Raw genomic sequence first — 15,273 nt, 5'->3', positions numbered from 1 at the left:
AGAACCGTTGGTCGCCTGACCCTCCTTCCTTTTTGTTATCTTCCCCTATGCTTTTCCCCCATTTTTTCCCCTCACCCTTTTGACCAGTCCTTCACGTGGTGGGGTGGAAGTTGTAAGGGTCAAGTAGGGACCTATGTACTGACTGCAGCGTTTTTTGCTTTCTTTTGGGAGAGCGCGCTGGAACTTCGGGAACCGACCAGGCTTTTCCAGAAGCAACAAGGAACTTGTGACAAGGGCGAGTCGCTGACGGACCCCGGGGGCACCAGGCCGCTACTACCGGTACTAACACTACTCACATCCAAGAGGAGGGGCTTGAAGGATCCAAAAGCGCCGGATGCCGACACCGGAAGAGGAGGCCGGAAAGAGGAAAGCGAGGAGCAGAGCGAGAGCGAGGAGCAGAGCGAGAGCGAGGAGCAGAGCAGAGCGAGGAGCAGAGCGAGGAGCGGAGCGAGGACCAGAGTGAGGAGAGGGAAAAAGAGAGACGACGGTGGCAACCAGAGGAGACGCCGGGACGTGCCCCGAGGAAGGACGCAAGGACGAAGCAGCCGGGACCCAGAAACAGGGTCCCGGCCTCAGGCAAGTAGCGGAGAAGACTGGGAGGGCCCTCGTGGGTTGGTGGCACGTGCAAATGTCCTACTCAGGACTATAGCCAAACCCCCCCCCCAGTAAGGTAACGATGGGGCAGTACAGGGGCGGGTTGTAACCCATCTCCAGCGGGATTCACCTGACTAAAAGGGCCCGGGGACGACGGTAACCTCACCAACCCTTGCCCTAGAGGGTATAAGGAGGGACAACCCCAACCTCTTCTAGATCTAAAAGGGGAACATGGACGGGTATTAATCGTCCTTTTGTTTCTTGTTTTTCCAAGGGGACGCCTGGCAGGACCACGCCCAACAGCGACGCAGGAAGGCCGAAGACGGTCGAGGAACCCAGCAGCGACTAGAGACCCCTCCCTACCTGAGACCACCCTCATGGGGACCCCTCTTTCTGTACCAGAGGACAGTTGTCCGTAGGAAAATAAAATCTCAAGTTTAAACCCCAGTACTGACCTCCTCTGTTCTGTGGGGCGGGGCGTGACAGTGGTGTCAGAAGTCGGATCCGGGACCGATCCTCCACGCCCGACCACTCGTACCCCTTGGAGACACGCTCCCACACCACCATGATGCAACCCATAGGCTTGAATGACATGTTGGCTCAACTGGCTGAAGGACAACGCCATTTACAACTGGTGGTAGAAGCCCAGTCAACGGAAGCTAAAAAGGACAGGGAAATGTTACTAGAGGTCTTACAAGCCCAAGCGGGGCTCCTGGTGCAGAACCAAGCCGTCCACGACACAGCTATCCAGAAATTGACGGACACTATCGCCAGCACCAAGGTGCATCCAAATGTCCCCAGCTCTGTCTTACAGAAAATCAGGACAGGGGAGGACCCAGACTTCTTTTTTACAAACTTTGAGCGGGTGGCGAGTACGGCCCAATGGCCTATGGAACGGTGGGGCCAGTACGTCTCCCCCCTTCTCTCCGGCGAGCTCCAAACGGCACACCAAGCCGCTAACCCCTCCGGTACCACGCCCTATGAGGTTATTAAAAAGACCATTCTAGAACGCGTCGGCTGCGACCAAGAGCAGTACCGTAGTCGGTTTTGGAAAGAAAAATGGCAACCCCAAGACAATCCCGGAGCGTTTTATTACCGAATACAAGACCTAGGGACTCGCTGGCTCCAGCCCCACACAAGCAGCAAGGAAGAAATAGTGGACAGGATTCTATTGGAGCCATACATAGAGGGTCTCCCCCGCCCCCCCCCCGGCCAGGGCCTGGGTTAACCAACATCCCAACCTAACCGTACCGCACGCAATAGAACTGGCCTGTGCACACCAACGGTCACCAGAAGCCCGACCCTTAACCCCCAGAATCCCCACCTCTATTATACACCGCTGGAGGGCAACAAACCCTAGCCCCATTCCCACAAACCCACGTCCTCTTCTTGATCCCAGATTCCTGCCTCGGGTGGAGGGGAAAGGTGGTAGTCAGGGGCCCCAGTGTTTTCATTGTGCGGAATGGGGCCACATCTCCCGCAACTGTCCACAAAAGCCCGTTACCGTCGAACCCATGGAAGTCGGATACACCAAAGGCAGGGTGCTATGGGCTGGTGAAGGCGAGACGGCCTATCGGTTGACCCTTACAGTGAATCAGATCAACACCCGGGTCCTTGTGGACTCAGGGTGTCGTCATTCGGTGATAACGCAGGAACGAGTGCAGGCCCAACAATGGCTAGAAGGGGAGGGAGTGGTCATCACATGCGTACATGGAGACCAGAAACGCTACCCTGTGGCTAGAGTAACCCTAGAGTATGGAGAACGGTGTGCCATGATCCGAGTAGGGGGTCATTCCAAACCTGGTCGAGGACATGATTATAAGGACAGACTACGAGGACTTCCCTGCTCTCTTGACTAGGGCGATAGAGGAGAGAGAGACTCAACAATGGCTTTGTGAAGCCCCGTTATCGACTGTCGACCTAGAACCGGGGGTGTGCAGGATAAAGAAAACACGACGTGAAAAGAGAGAGCAAAAACGGATCACGGTGTTACACGGACAGACAACTCCCCCTTCTACCCCCTCAGCCGCGGATGAAGAACCAGGTCTTACTGGCAGCTTTAGAGCCGAACAGAGGGAGGATCCAACGCTAGGACACGCATGGGCCCGGGCTGTGGACGACACAGATGATCAGGTAGGCCCCTGTTTTATACTATCGAAAGGGTTGCTGTATAGAAAGGTCACAAAACCAGATGGGCCGCTTCGACAGCTCCTGGTACCCCTACCGTTTCGCACGCAGGTACTCTACTTAGCCCATAATCAGGCGGGAGGGGGCCACTATGATAAAGAGAAAACGGAGGAATACCTCTTGCGCAGGTTCTATTGGCCAGGGTCTTCTCCGACATAAGACGGTATTGTGCTGCCTGCGCCAGATGCCAGATGTCCAATCCCCCTCATATACCCAAAGCACCCTTATACCCTCTTCCAGTAATCGACGTCCCCTTTTCCCGGGTAGGAATGGACTTGGTCGGCCCCCTTATCACTTCAGCCCGAGGTTATCAGTACATCCTAGTGCTAGTCGATTACGCGACCCGGTACCCGGAGGCCTTTCCCCTTACCAGCATGTCCACAAACAGCGTCGCCCAAGCCATGTTAACGTTTTTTAGCAGGGTAGGGTTCCCCAAAGAACTGCTCACCGACCAAGGGACCCCGTTCATGTCAAAGCTGATGGCTCAGATCTGCTCTCTACTAGGAGTGCGCCAAATACGCAGCTCTGTCTACCACCCCCAAACAGACGGCCTGGTTGATAGATATAACCAGACCATAAAAACCATCCTGAAAAAACAGTGTCTGAGACGGGACGAGACTGGGACCGACAACTGCCACTCACATTGTTCGCCATCTGAACACACACCCAATCCTCTACGGGTTTTAGTCCCTTTGAGTTGGTGTTTGGGAGGAAGCCCAGGACCCTAGTGGACATGGCGGCCGAAAGGTGGGAAGACGAGGAGGATGAGAACAGGACTCTATTAGAGTATGCAACCCACCTAAAAGATAGGCTTTCTTCTCTCTGGGACAGGGTGAGGCACAATCTGGAAGCAGCCCAACAGAAACAAAAAACACACTATGACCGACAAACCGTTCTGCGGCGCTTCTCAGTGGGTGACAAGGTCTTACTCCTCCTGCCCTCTTCTGACAACAAACTGCTAGCCCGCTGGCAGGGCCCTTACATTGTGTTGGCACAGGTCACACCCGTCACGTACAGCGTAGCCGTACCTCACTCGGGGAAAAGGGGACAAATATATCACGTCAACTTATTAAAGAAGTGGATCACTGATCCTGACGACAGGGCCCAAACCCCTACAAACCTGCTTATTACAGACAGCAAGCCGCTAGAGATACCCTTTCCTGGGGCGGGTACCACACATACCAATAGGGACATCCCCAAAGGATCCTGCTTGACCCCGGTGCAAAACCAAGAGCTCCGGTCCCTCCTCGACTCCTATTCGGACGTGTTTTCAGCCAAACCCGGGAGAACCCACCTCGTCCAACACGATATCCTCACAGAAGGGGCAAACCCAATCCGACAAAGACCCTATAGGATCCCGGGAAGCCAGGCGAGATATAGTAGAAAAGGAGGTGGTGGATATGTTGGGGAGCGGGATCATCGTGCCTTCCCACAGCCCTTGGTGCTCTCCTATTGTATTGGTCCCAAAACCCAACGGCACGGTGCGTTTCTGTGTGGACTATAGGCGCCTCAACAGCGTCTCCCGCTTTGACTCCAATCCCATGCCCGAGTCGACGAGCTAATCGAGAGGTTAGGGACGGCCCGATACATTAGCACACTAGACTTAACCAAGGGGTATTGGCAGATCATGCTCACACCTCAGGCCCAAGAAAAAACGGCGTTCGCCACCCCCTCAGGCCTATACCACTTCCAGGTCCTCCCCTTTGGCCTCCATGGAGCCCCTGCCACCTTCCAGCGCCTCATGGACGTTGTACTGAGACCCCACCAAGTATATGCTGCCGCGTATTTGGACGACATATTGATCTTTAGTACCACATGGGAGGCACACCTTGAACACCTTCAGGCCGTTTTTTCCAGCCTCCGGGAGGCAGGTTTGACAGCTAATCCAGATAAATGCATGCTCGCCACCGACAACGTACGCTATCTTGGCTACCATATACAGAACGGACAGATCCGACCCCAGATACACGGTCAAGGCCATTTCGACATTAGGGAAACCAACCACAAAAAAGGGCATCAGGGCATTCCTGGGGTTAGTAGGCTACTACAGGAGGTTCATTCCCCACTTCGCTGAGGAGGCGGCCCCTCTCACGGACATGTTAAAGAAGACAGGCACCAACACCCTTACCACCTGGACCCCTACACAGACCCACAGTTTCGAACAGCTCAAAACAAGACTTTGCAACAATCCGTGCTCACATGTCCCGACTTCACACGTCCGTTTACATTACAGACGGACGCATCAGACCGGGGTTTGGGGGCAGTCCTATCTCAGCCGACTCCATCGGGTGACCTCCACCCCGTGGTGTACCTCAGCCGCAAACTGGTGCCCCGGGAACTCAAGTATTCCACTATAGAGAAGGAATGCTTGGCCATCCGCTGGGCGGTCCAAGCTTTACAGTACTACCTCCAGGGTCGCCCTTTCACTCTCCTGACAGACCATGCTCCCCTTGTCTGGCTGGCAAGACACAAGGACACTAACCCCCGCATCCTCCGATGGTTCTTAGCATTACAGCCTTTCTCTTTCCAGGTGGCACATCAACCCGGCGCCCTGCAGACCAACGTGGACTACCTCTCCCGCAGCCCGGTGGACGCATGGCCCGAACGGCCATGCCTAGAGGGGAGGCACTGTGACAAGGGCGAGTCGCTGACGGACCCCGGGGGCACCAGGCCGCTACTACCGGTACTTACACTACTCACATCCAAGAGGAGGGGCTTGAAGGATCCAAAAGCGCCGGATGCCGACACCGGAAGAGGAGGCCGGAAAGAGGAAAGCGAGAGCGAGGAGCAGAGAGAGAGCGAGGAGCAGAGCGAGGAGCGGAGCGAAGAGCGGAGTGCGGCCCAGAACGAGGAGCAGAACGAGGAGCAGAGCGAGGAGCGGAGCGAGGACCAGAGCGAGGAGAGGGGAAAAAGAGAGACGACGGTGGCAACCAGAGGAGACGCCGGGACGTGCCCCGAGGAAGGACGCAAGGACGAAGCAGCCGGGACCCAGAAACAGGGTCCCGGCCTCAGGCAAGTAGCGGAGAAGACTGGGAGGGCCCTCGTGGGTTGGTGGCACGTGCAAATGTCCTACTCAGGACAATAGCCAAATCCCCCCCCCCCCCCAGTAAGGTAACAAAGGGGCAGTACAGGGGCGGGTTGTAACCCATCTCCAGCGGGATTCACCTGACTAAAAGGGCCCGAGGACGACGGTAACCTCACCAACCCTTGCCCTAGAGGGAATAAGGAGGGACAACCCCGACCTCTTCTAGACCTAAAAGGGGAACAAGGACGGGTATTAATCGTCCTTTTGTTTCTTGTTTTTCCAAGGGGACGCCTGGCAGGACCACGCCCAACAATGACGCAGGAAGGCCGAAGACGGTCGAGGAACCCAGCAGCGACTAGAGACCCCTCCCTACCTGAGACCACCCTCGTGGGGACCCCTCTTTCTGTACCAGAGGACAGTTGTCCGTAGGAAAATAAAATCTCAAGTTAAAACCCCAGAACTGACCTCCTCTGTTCTGTGGGGCGGGCGTGACAGAACCCTTTCGACATCCAGGGCCACAGATCTACGGCGGAAACCGTCCAGCGTGTGACATACTCCTTTTTGCCTGTACTGACTCAACAGGACTCCTTTTTGTTTCCCTCCATCCTGACGTTGCCCTACTGAACTCTGTTTGGACTACATTCTTAATCCCCTATCTGTGTTTCATACCAACAATAAGCACCACAGTATTGATCCCATACGGCCTCCTCGCTTCTGTTTCCGACCGTCCCTCTGACACCAATCTTTAATTAGCAAACAAAACTACATATCCCAGAATGCAACTGATTTTTCACTAAATAAAATGTCACACATTAGCACACCCAAAACATGAAATTGCAGACATAGGAAATTGAAAACTTGGCAGCTATGTATAAACTTTTCTAGGCCTCTCAGACATTCTGTAGCTGCGAGGACCAGAAGTGAAGGCCCACCCTCCCTGAGCCTGGCAGTCCTGGTCTAGTGCTAAGAGGCCCAGGGGAGTTCACACCTCTCCTGGGTCTCGCAGCACAATACCATAACTGCGAGGCCCTGAGATGAAGTCCCCCTCTCCTTGGTAACACAGCCATGGTATACCCCTGCAAAGCCCAGGTTAGGGGGCCCTCTCGTGAGCCTCACAGCAATTGTGCATTGGTGCAAGGCACAGGGTAGGGGGCCCCTTCCTTAGGCCACGCAAGGGATTGTGACAAAAGCAACAGAGCAGCAAAGACAGTGTGGCTGATGTTTCCCCCACCCCGCCCTTGACCTTCTGTGCAGGGTGTTATCACCCCCACTTCCCCAGACAATCAACCTTGCTGTTTGAAGTTGGAGGCAGAACCACACCTGGCTTCTAAATTGTGCATGGATGGGGGGGGCACAAGAGGAGCACACTGCATGGGCAGAAGTACATGTGAGAAGCGTGCTGTGGTCTGTGACTCAACTGATGTGGGGCCCCATGGGGTACGGTGAAGGTGGGACCCTTGCCTAGAGCCAGTTCTGAAACGACTCATAACATCCGTCCGTGGAAGAGACATTGAGTGTCTCCATCACTCACGTTCTCCCTTTCTCACCACTTATCTCCGCAGTCTCCCATGGTTAGCCACTTACATCCCTTTTCTCCCTGCATCCTTGTGAGTCTTCCATCTGCATATCTCACACATCATCTCTTTCCTCTTCATCATTTCACTCATTTTCATGACTAAACCCTCTCCCTTTATCATACACCCACCCATTCTCTCGCCTCACATGTAAACACATGCATTCTTTTCCTTTGGGACTGTAAACATTTTGACAGCTGTGTACCTCTTTCACGCGCTTTTATATAAAATGATAGTTACATTTGGCACATTTGTAACCATCGCGCTGTGCCCTCTGCAGAGATGCTAAGTATTGGATGAGCATGCTGCCTGACACCTTATCAACTTACCATAAGTACTGGGAGAAATTCACACTGACGTCAGCCTCAACTTCAGAGTCCTCAGTTGTGCCCCATCTTACACACCCACGCATTCCCTGAACCTACACATGCACCTAGAGGCGACTCAGGCCACGGTGTGTCCTAAATAAAAGTCGTGTTGCAGGGGGGAAATAAACTTTAGAAACATAACTTATGGATAAAGCATATACTTTTAGTGGATGCAAGATGAAGTAAAATGTGAAATGAGAACAGGGCCTGCATTGCTGACATGGGTTACCTTAAGTGTTTACCACATCTCTGTGTACTCTGCAGAGAGGCCGAGGATAGGATGAGCATGTATTCTTAACACCTTACTGACCCACTAACAGGCAGTGTGAGAAACTCTCACCACCCTCAGTCTTAACTCCAAAGTTCTCAAACGTTCCCAGTCATGCATACCCACCCATTATCTATAGACACCTAGAGAACTATATGCGTCTCACTTCACAGTTAGCACTATATAAAAGTTAGGGTTTGAATGGAAAATCACAGAAACCCAATATTAAAATGTGAAATGTAATTAGGGACTCAGAATGCATCACCGACATGGTTTACCTTGAGGATGGATGCTATGTGATGCTTTGCTGACGTTGAGCTTCTAGCGCACTGGAGCTTACATGCAGCTCGAGTAGCAACAGTGGAGCTTGGAGTCTACTGCTGTCTCTAACTATCCATCAAGGCACTCTGACTGGTGGGCATACAACAGCTGAATCCCAGCAGTACGGCACACACAAGAACTCTGTTCCAGAGATCATAGCTCTGAGGCTGCAGCTGAGGGAAAGATGTGAGCAGAGATGAACTGGGGTTGAAGGATGTGTCTCAGGAGGGTGCGGAAATGCATCTTTACAAAGCAAACACATGCGCTCACCTCTGCACGTCAACAGTCTGCAGAGTCAGGCTTTCACTGCTCACTAGCATCCTGAAGTCACTGAAACATACATTACCCATACCAGTGCCAGGAGAGGCAGGTTAGAGTGCGGTACCACCAATGAATATCATTCGTCCCAGAGCGGCACCTATGATCTGTATTTCTACTCTTTACATGTAGCCAGGGGGCAGAGCGCAATTTCATCAACACTCTGACTGTGCAAAATCTTTAGGAGCATGCTGTCAGTTCACAGCTGATTTGTGTGATGAATGACTGGCCATGCAGTAATGCCGAACATTTTCTAGAATACATTATAACCCAAGATACTTGGCAGGGTTGCAGCCAGCCCGAGGGTGGCCCTGAGGGCAATTGACTCCATTAAGGTCCACTTTTCAATACTCCACGGCATGGGGCAGCAGATTCTAGTATGCTGGAGGAAATTTGGCTCAACGGCTAGAGCTGCCGACTTTAGAACTGAGGAACCAGGTTCGAATCCTAGCAGCACAATATCCTGTGGTTCTGGGCAAATCACTTAACTTTCCTGTGCGTTAAGACAACAAAAAATTTGTGCAACGTCTGGCTCATGTAAGGTGCTCTTGAGCCAAGATTGCACTATATACAGCTGCATAAATAAATCACGACACTGTGTGGTCAGATTGTCACCCACAGGCCTTTCAAGTGCCTGTTAAAGTTGCCGCCATTGCATGACACAAAATCCAGAGTTTAAGCTCCACCCTAATGAAAGTGACATGCCCTTTTACACTTTTATTCTTCAAAAGTAGGCACCTTCCTATATTTTTGTGCATTTTTCATCCCACTTTTTCCCAGAAAACCACGGTTCAGTAGCAACATTTGAAGTTCATTTATTTTATTCATTTGGTTTTAAATAGTGCAGACACTACCCAAAAGTGTTAGAGTGTTTTACAATGGCCAAATAGTATTACACTTATCCACCTAAAGTACAAGTCATATATAGAGGGCAATAGAATGCAAACGGGGGCGCGGCTAGGAAGATGTCTAGTAATATTGAGTTAGAGAGCTCCGCCTCAAGGCACAGACCATTGCAAAACATAGTAAGTTAAGTGTCGTACGTAGAGGGGAAACTAAAATACCTTTCGACTCAAAGGGATTTCAGTTTGGATTTAAAGATTGTGAGTGAAGTTGTGGTATGATTCCAGGAAGTAGAGTTTCAGGCTCTGGTCGAAATGGATTAGGCCATAAATAATTTCCTTTTAAGTGCAGAGGGTTTTAGAAGCAGAGCTTCAACATTCTGTGATAGTCTAGACCCGCCAGATATCTTTAGCTTGGCAGCCAGCTAGTGTGGAGTAGATGTCTGCAAAGCCTTGTGAATGATTCAAGCTATTATTGTATAATGTTCTGACTTCAGTGGAAGCTAGTGGAGTGTTAACAGTACTGGTGAGATGAAGACACCGAGGACTATTTCCACTGTGGTAATCTACATTTGCTCGGCTTTCCTGTATAGACTGAGGACCATAACGTGTAATCCTTCCTTTAGGCGAGGGTTCACAGGAACTGAGTCTTGGGTGCCTGTCAGACAGGTTTGCGTAGTAAAGGATGCATAGGGCCATGGTGGTGCAGCCTCCTCCTGCAGCCCTCCCATGGCTCTGATAGCCTGCATACTCCTCCACAGAGATAGAAACTGTTAGACATGGCCCTTCTTAGAGGAATTTACCCAAAAACATTTAGTTTTTTTCTCCTAGTCTTTGCTGACTCTCTCCGCATGGCTTTAGGAATCTGGGCAACTTTCCCCTGTACTGAAGAGGGAAGGTGCATGCGCCCACCTTGGCCGAGATTGACAGGCGGTGCGTACGCAATAGGGTTCGGTGCCATACCTCCGTCCGCACCGTTAACAGGTACCCCACATACCCGGGGCATGTACAGCACTGGCTAGTAGTGGGACGACGCACTAAGTGTGCCACTCACCAGATAGCCTGTCAACCGTGTATTGGGCCTACCATTCCAGGCCTGTGGGGAGCCATTGCGCCTCTGCCTAGGTTGGCATCACTTAGGGCTCAGCCAACCCTAAGTAGGTCATCCCATACCATGAGGGCATCCCCCTCATTGAAATCCTGAAGGGCGCAAGGGGGGGCAGTAGGCTGAAGGCCCAACGCATACGTATGGATGTTCTTGGCCCAGATAGTGAGGAACCCCCCACTGGAGGCTTCCCCTGCCTTGGAGTTCTGCTCTTCCCATCTTCCTCATCTCATGCTGTTTTGAATACGTGGCCAGCCTGCCATTGCAGGCTTGACGTTGCGCCCTGGCACCTATCGTATTTTGGATAGGTGCCAGGCCTGCCAACGAGGGCCATTGAGTGCATACCTGCATCCCTGGTGTTCTAACATCTGGTCCAGCAAACACAAGGAGATGATGGACGGAGCGCTGAAACTTTTCAGACACTCACCCCCAGTCAAAGATCTGGGTTGAATCCATCATCGTTCTTTAGCTCACTTTGCCACCCCAGTTCAGACACAGCTATATGAAAATCAGTTTTAACCCTGTGCCTCATGAGAACAGTCCAGCCCGAACTGCCAAGCCATGTCTTCCCTGGACCGGAAACTAGCATCCTGGGACCGGTTTCGAGCTAACAGCCCTCATCAGCCAGGCATAGCTTGAATCCAGTGGCAAAGTGAGCGAGGGACCCACGTCTGGGCATACCCTGCCAACTTAGGGTGAACAACATCCAATCCAGGCCTGCCTTTGCCGGCCTGTGTCCGCGCGCTTGCTCCAATGGTGCTAGTGGCAAGGTGCCCTGCCTGCTATCGCAGGCCGGGTGTGCACAATCGCACCCATAAGGGGTCAACCTGTGTTGGGCTGGCCCGGGCAGGGATGTGTGTGCACACTCGCACCTAAGGTGCTAGGGCCTTGGAGACCTGGTCCAGCCTGCCATCGCAGGCCGGTGTGTCTGCACTAGCATCTATAATGAACAAACTCATCAGTAGCCTGCCACTGCAGACCGCTGTGTGCGCACCCACACCTATGGTGCCCATGACTGTGTGAGCAGCCTGCCACCACAGGTCTATGTGTACCCATTGACACCCGTATTATTTAAACCTATGTCCAGTCTGCCATTGCAGAATTGGGTGGGCACACTTGCACCCCTGGTGCTCAGGACTATGGGCCTGATTAGGATGGTGGGCGGGCTCATGTCCGCCCGCCACCCTAACGGAGATGGCGACCAACCGAGTGTCGGGGGTCCCACAGACCAAATTACAATGCGACCGCCACTGTGTCAGTCGCATAGTACAGGTTTTCCATTGCGGCGGTTGCTGCTGGCTGCGGCACCCGCAGCAATGGAAAAAAAGGGATGTGTAACACATCCCTGTACTATGTGACAGGCACCATGCGGTGCCTGTCACTTGATACAGGTATCTGTTTGCCCCCCACACCCAAAGAAAAGAGCCCGGGGTGAAGGGGGGCCCGCTACGGGCCTCCAATGTCCATTCCACCAGCCTTTCCATGACGGGTGAACCGCCATGGAAAGGCTGGCGGAGAGGGACCATCCTAATACCTATGGCGGTGCCTGGTAGGCACCACCACCATTGTAGGGATTGGGAGGCCTCAGCAGCCCCGGCGGGCTCAAGGAACCCATCAGATGCGTGGCAGTTGGGCTTTCGGCCCGCCTGCACACCGCCCGCCATCAAAATCTGGCAGGCGGAAAAGCTGCTTAGGATGGTGGGGAGACTGCCATCCTAATCAGCCCTTATGTGTCCATTCTGTCACTGCAGATCGGTGTGTGCACTAGCTCACATGCGCCCAGGTAGTGAGAAATACCTGTGTGTTTCCACTACCTATAATGCTTGCTCTTCCCTTAAGTTAACATGGGGATACGGTTGATACTACTTCGTACTGCAATAGTGCATTGCAGTGGAGCAGCCTCATTATGTTTCCTATCAAGGGATTCGCCATGCCAAACCCTTTCCAGTGGTAAAGCTGGTTTTGCCATAACTCGCTTAAAAATGTCACTTATTGAATATGGACATATCTATGGTCTAAGAGCCTCATGTGCCATGATGCCAGGCTCCAGTGGACACCAGAGGTCAGGGGAGCACATTTGTGCATTCCCCAGCAACCATGAGATACAATGGGACAACAGACCTCTGCCATTTGAGGGCTAGATGGAATAGATAGGAGAGAGAGGTTTTGATACTTGGCCTCTAGGGGCCGGATCATGGCCCCACTAAAGATTAAGATCTACATTCCATGGTCTCATGGTAGATTGGCATACAATTTAGGGGAGACATCTCTGGTTCAGAAGGAAACCCATAAACCGCCCCTAACTTTAAAGACACACAATAGTATAACTATGTGGGCAATCCTTCAGCAAAGGGTGAGATACACTTGTGGGGATGTGGGACCGAAGAACCCGGACTGGGTGGTGCACATTGCCAGAGGACTCTGTTGTGCACATGGAGGATTACTGCCATTGAAGTGGGACAGCATGCTCTTTCTGAATAGTAGCTGGCTTGGTCTGAAGACCTGCTGAAGTGTGGCAGCCTGAAGTGTGCTCTTCACGGGCCTGTCGGTTAACCTCCTGTTCTCTTGGACATCTTAGAGATATCAAAGATCTCCTCTGAGGGACCTATACCATCTACCTGACATCTGGAGAGTGGTGCCCACTCAAGTGCCTACATCGGCTACTAAATACCAACAGGTAGCACGGTTTGAGAGTGGAACTAAGATTTGTGCCTGGAGACCGCATTGTCTATTGCGGATCCCCAGAAATCTTGCCCGCATCTAAGGCGTGTGGTTCCCGTATCACAGGAACCCTGATACTCGTTAGCATCTTGGTGGTCAGCGGATTCACCGGTTGTGGGATCCAAGGTGACCTGCTTCGCCGATCGTACCATATCTCTAGTGTGTCACGCCGACTGCACACTCAGTGCGTACGGTGTCCGATTCACAGGGTGCGAACCTGGAAGGTGGAGATTTACCCATTGTAGTGCCTCATTCTGCCTCATGTGGCTCTACTGAACTTGTGCTTGTTTGTGTGACCGGACTGGTCTGGTCCAAGCTGATCATCGTGCACTACATGTGGTGCCTCCTGTCAAGGGAGGTAGGGAATTTGCAACTCTTTATTGTGTGTGACCGGAATTGCCTGGTGCAACCCTTATCAATGTGCACCTATCATAGTGCCTCATTTCCAGGGAGATAAAGAATTTGCAACTCATCCTGTTTGAGATCTGAAGTGTCATGTGTGACTCATGCCAACGCGCACCAGATGCGGTGCCTTGATTGCCTGGGCAGCACTCTGGTCATCGTGCATCTGTTAGGGTGCCTCCTCCTATCCTCTGTGTTACTCCCCATTCATTGGTTGTTCCCTTTTTTACCCTTATCGCGGTGGACCAACCGCTCTCTCCAGCCTGGCCCCTCCTGAAGACATCTTGACGCCACGTAGTAGCGAGAGAGATTGACTAGGTTGAAGGAACACTTCTGAGACAGTTTGGAAGCTGGTCAAGAGACTGCTTGACTCCATTTGGTTTGTTACCTGTGGGTGAACTTCCAGAGTGGCTGCTAAACACCCCTTGTTTACGTCTACCTCCTAATTAAAACGTGCCACATATTCCCACCTGCTTCCCGAGGACTCAGACTACGTGAATTCGGCCACGGGCAGCCTAGTGTCTGGGAGGCGGGTTTGATTATCTTCCATCTGGGGGTATAGGACACTTGGGGTGAACTAGAGGGTGGAGGGAGGCTGGAGCAACAGAGTCTGCGGGATGTTATCCATTGACCTGCTGCGTACCAGTGGCAAGCATTAGGGTGCTAAGTGCATAAGTGTGCAAGAGCGTTCCGTACAGACTGCTGGATACCTGTCGCACCATAGAGCGGTGCAGAGTGAGTGTGTGAGTAGGAGTTATGGTTGCGCACTGCCTGTGATTCACAATACCGGCCGGCGGTAACACTGGGGTTTCCCTCGTGGCTCCAGCCCGCAGTGCTGCTAAAAAGTGTTCTCATTTTATGTATGTGTAGGAGAGTAGGATCTGCACTTATGTTGCCCCCACTTTTTTTCTGATGTATACACTGGTTTCTGGCTATAGTCTGGCTGGGTCCCTGCTAATCAGGGCCCCAGTCTCACTGATCTCTCTAAAACAACTTGGTGTGCATATTAGATGCACTAGTGATTGGATACTGTGGTACCTTATGAGCTCCTAGTATATGGTACCTTAGGTACCTAGGGCATTGGTACTTCACAGGCCTACCAGGGGCTGCAGCATGTATTATGCCACCCCTGGGAAGCATTCACAATCTGACACCACAGGCCTGCTACTGCAGCCTGTGTGAGGTAGTGTTAGCACTCCTCACTGAGGTATAGGTTCCTATATCTCACCATACACACACATATAAACCTATCAGCCACCCCTATTGCAGGCCCTAACAATCCTTTATAGGATTATAACCTCGCGGTAAATGCTAACTTTGTAATGACTGCATCAAAACATGTCGTGTTTGGTGTCAAACAACTTGGAATCATACCCCCACACTAGTAACTGGTGTGGGAGTATGATCCCACCCTTCTAGAGGGGATGACATGTACCCACTGTACTAAACGGTAGAAATATTCTAGAGCCCTGGCATCACAAAATGGATGCCACCAGCACAGACACTGGGCTGCCCTCCTGCTGCTGACCGAAACTCGCAGTGGAGGAA

The 15,273-nt window shown here is 52.2% G+C and overlaps 1 pseudogene; it reads left to right on the top strand.

Moving 5' to 3' along the window:
* The first annotated feature begins 1,159 nt into the window (after positions 1-1,159).
* Positions 1,160-2,940, top strand: LOC146839599 (uncharacterized; annotated as a pseudogene).
* The last annotated feature ends 12,333 nt before the right edge of the window (positions 2,941-15,273 follow it).

This window comes from Triturus cristatus, chromosome 4_1 (genome assembly GCF_964204655.1).
Source record: "Triturus cristatus chromosome 4_1, aTriCri1.1, whole genome shotgun sequence".
Taxonomy (NCBI): domain Eukaryota; kingdom Metazoa; phylum Chordata; class Amphibia; order Caudata; family Salamandridae; genus Triturus; species Triturus cristatus.
This window is presented reverse-complemented; position numbering and strand designations above follow the sequence as displayed.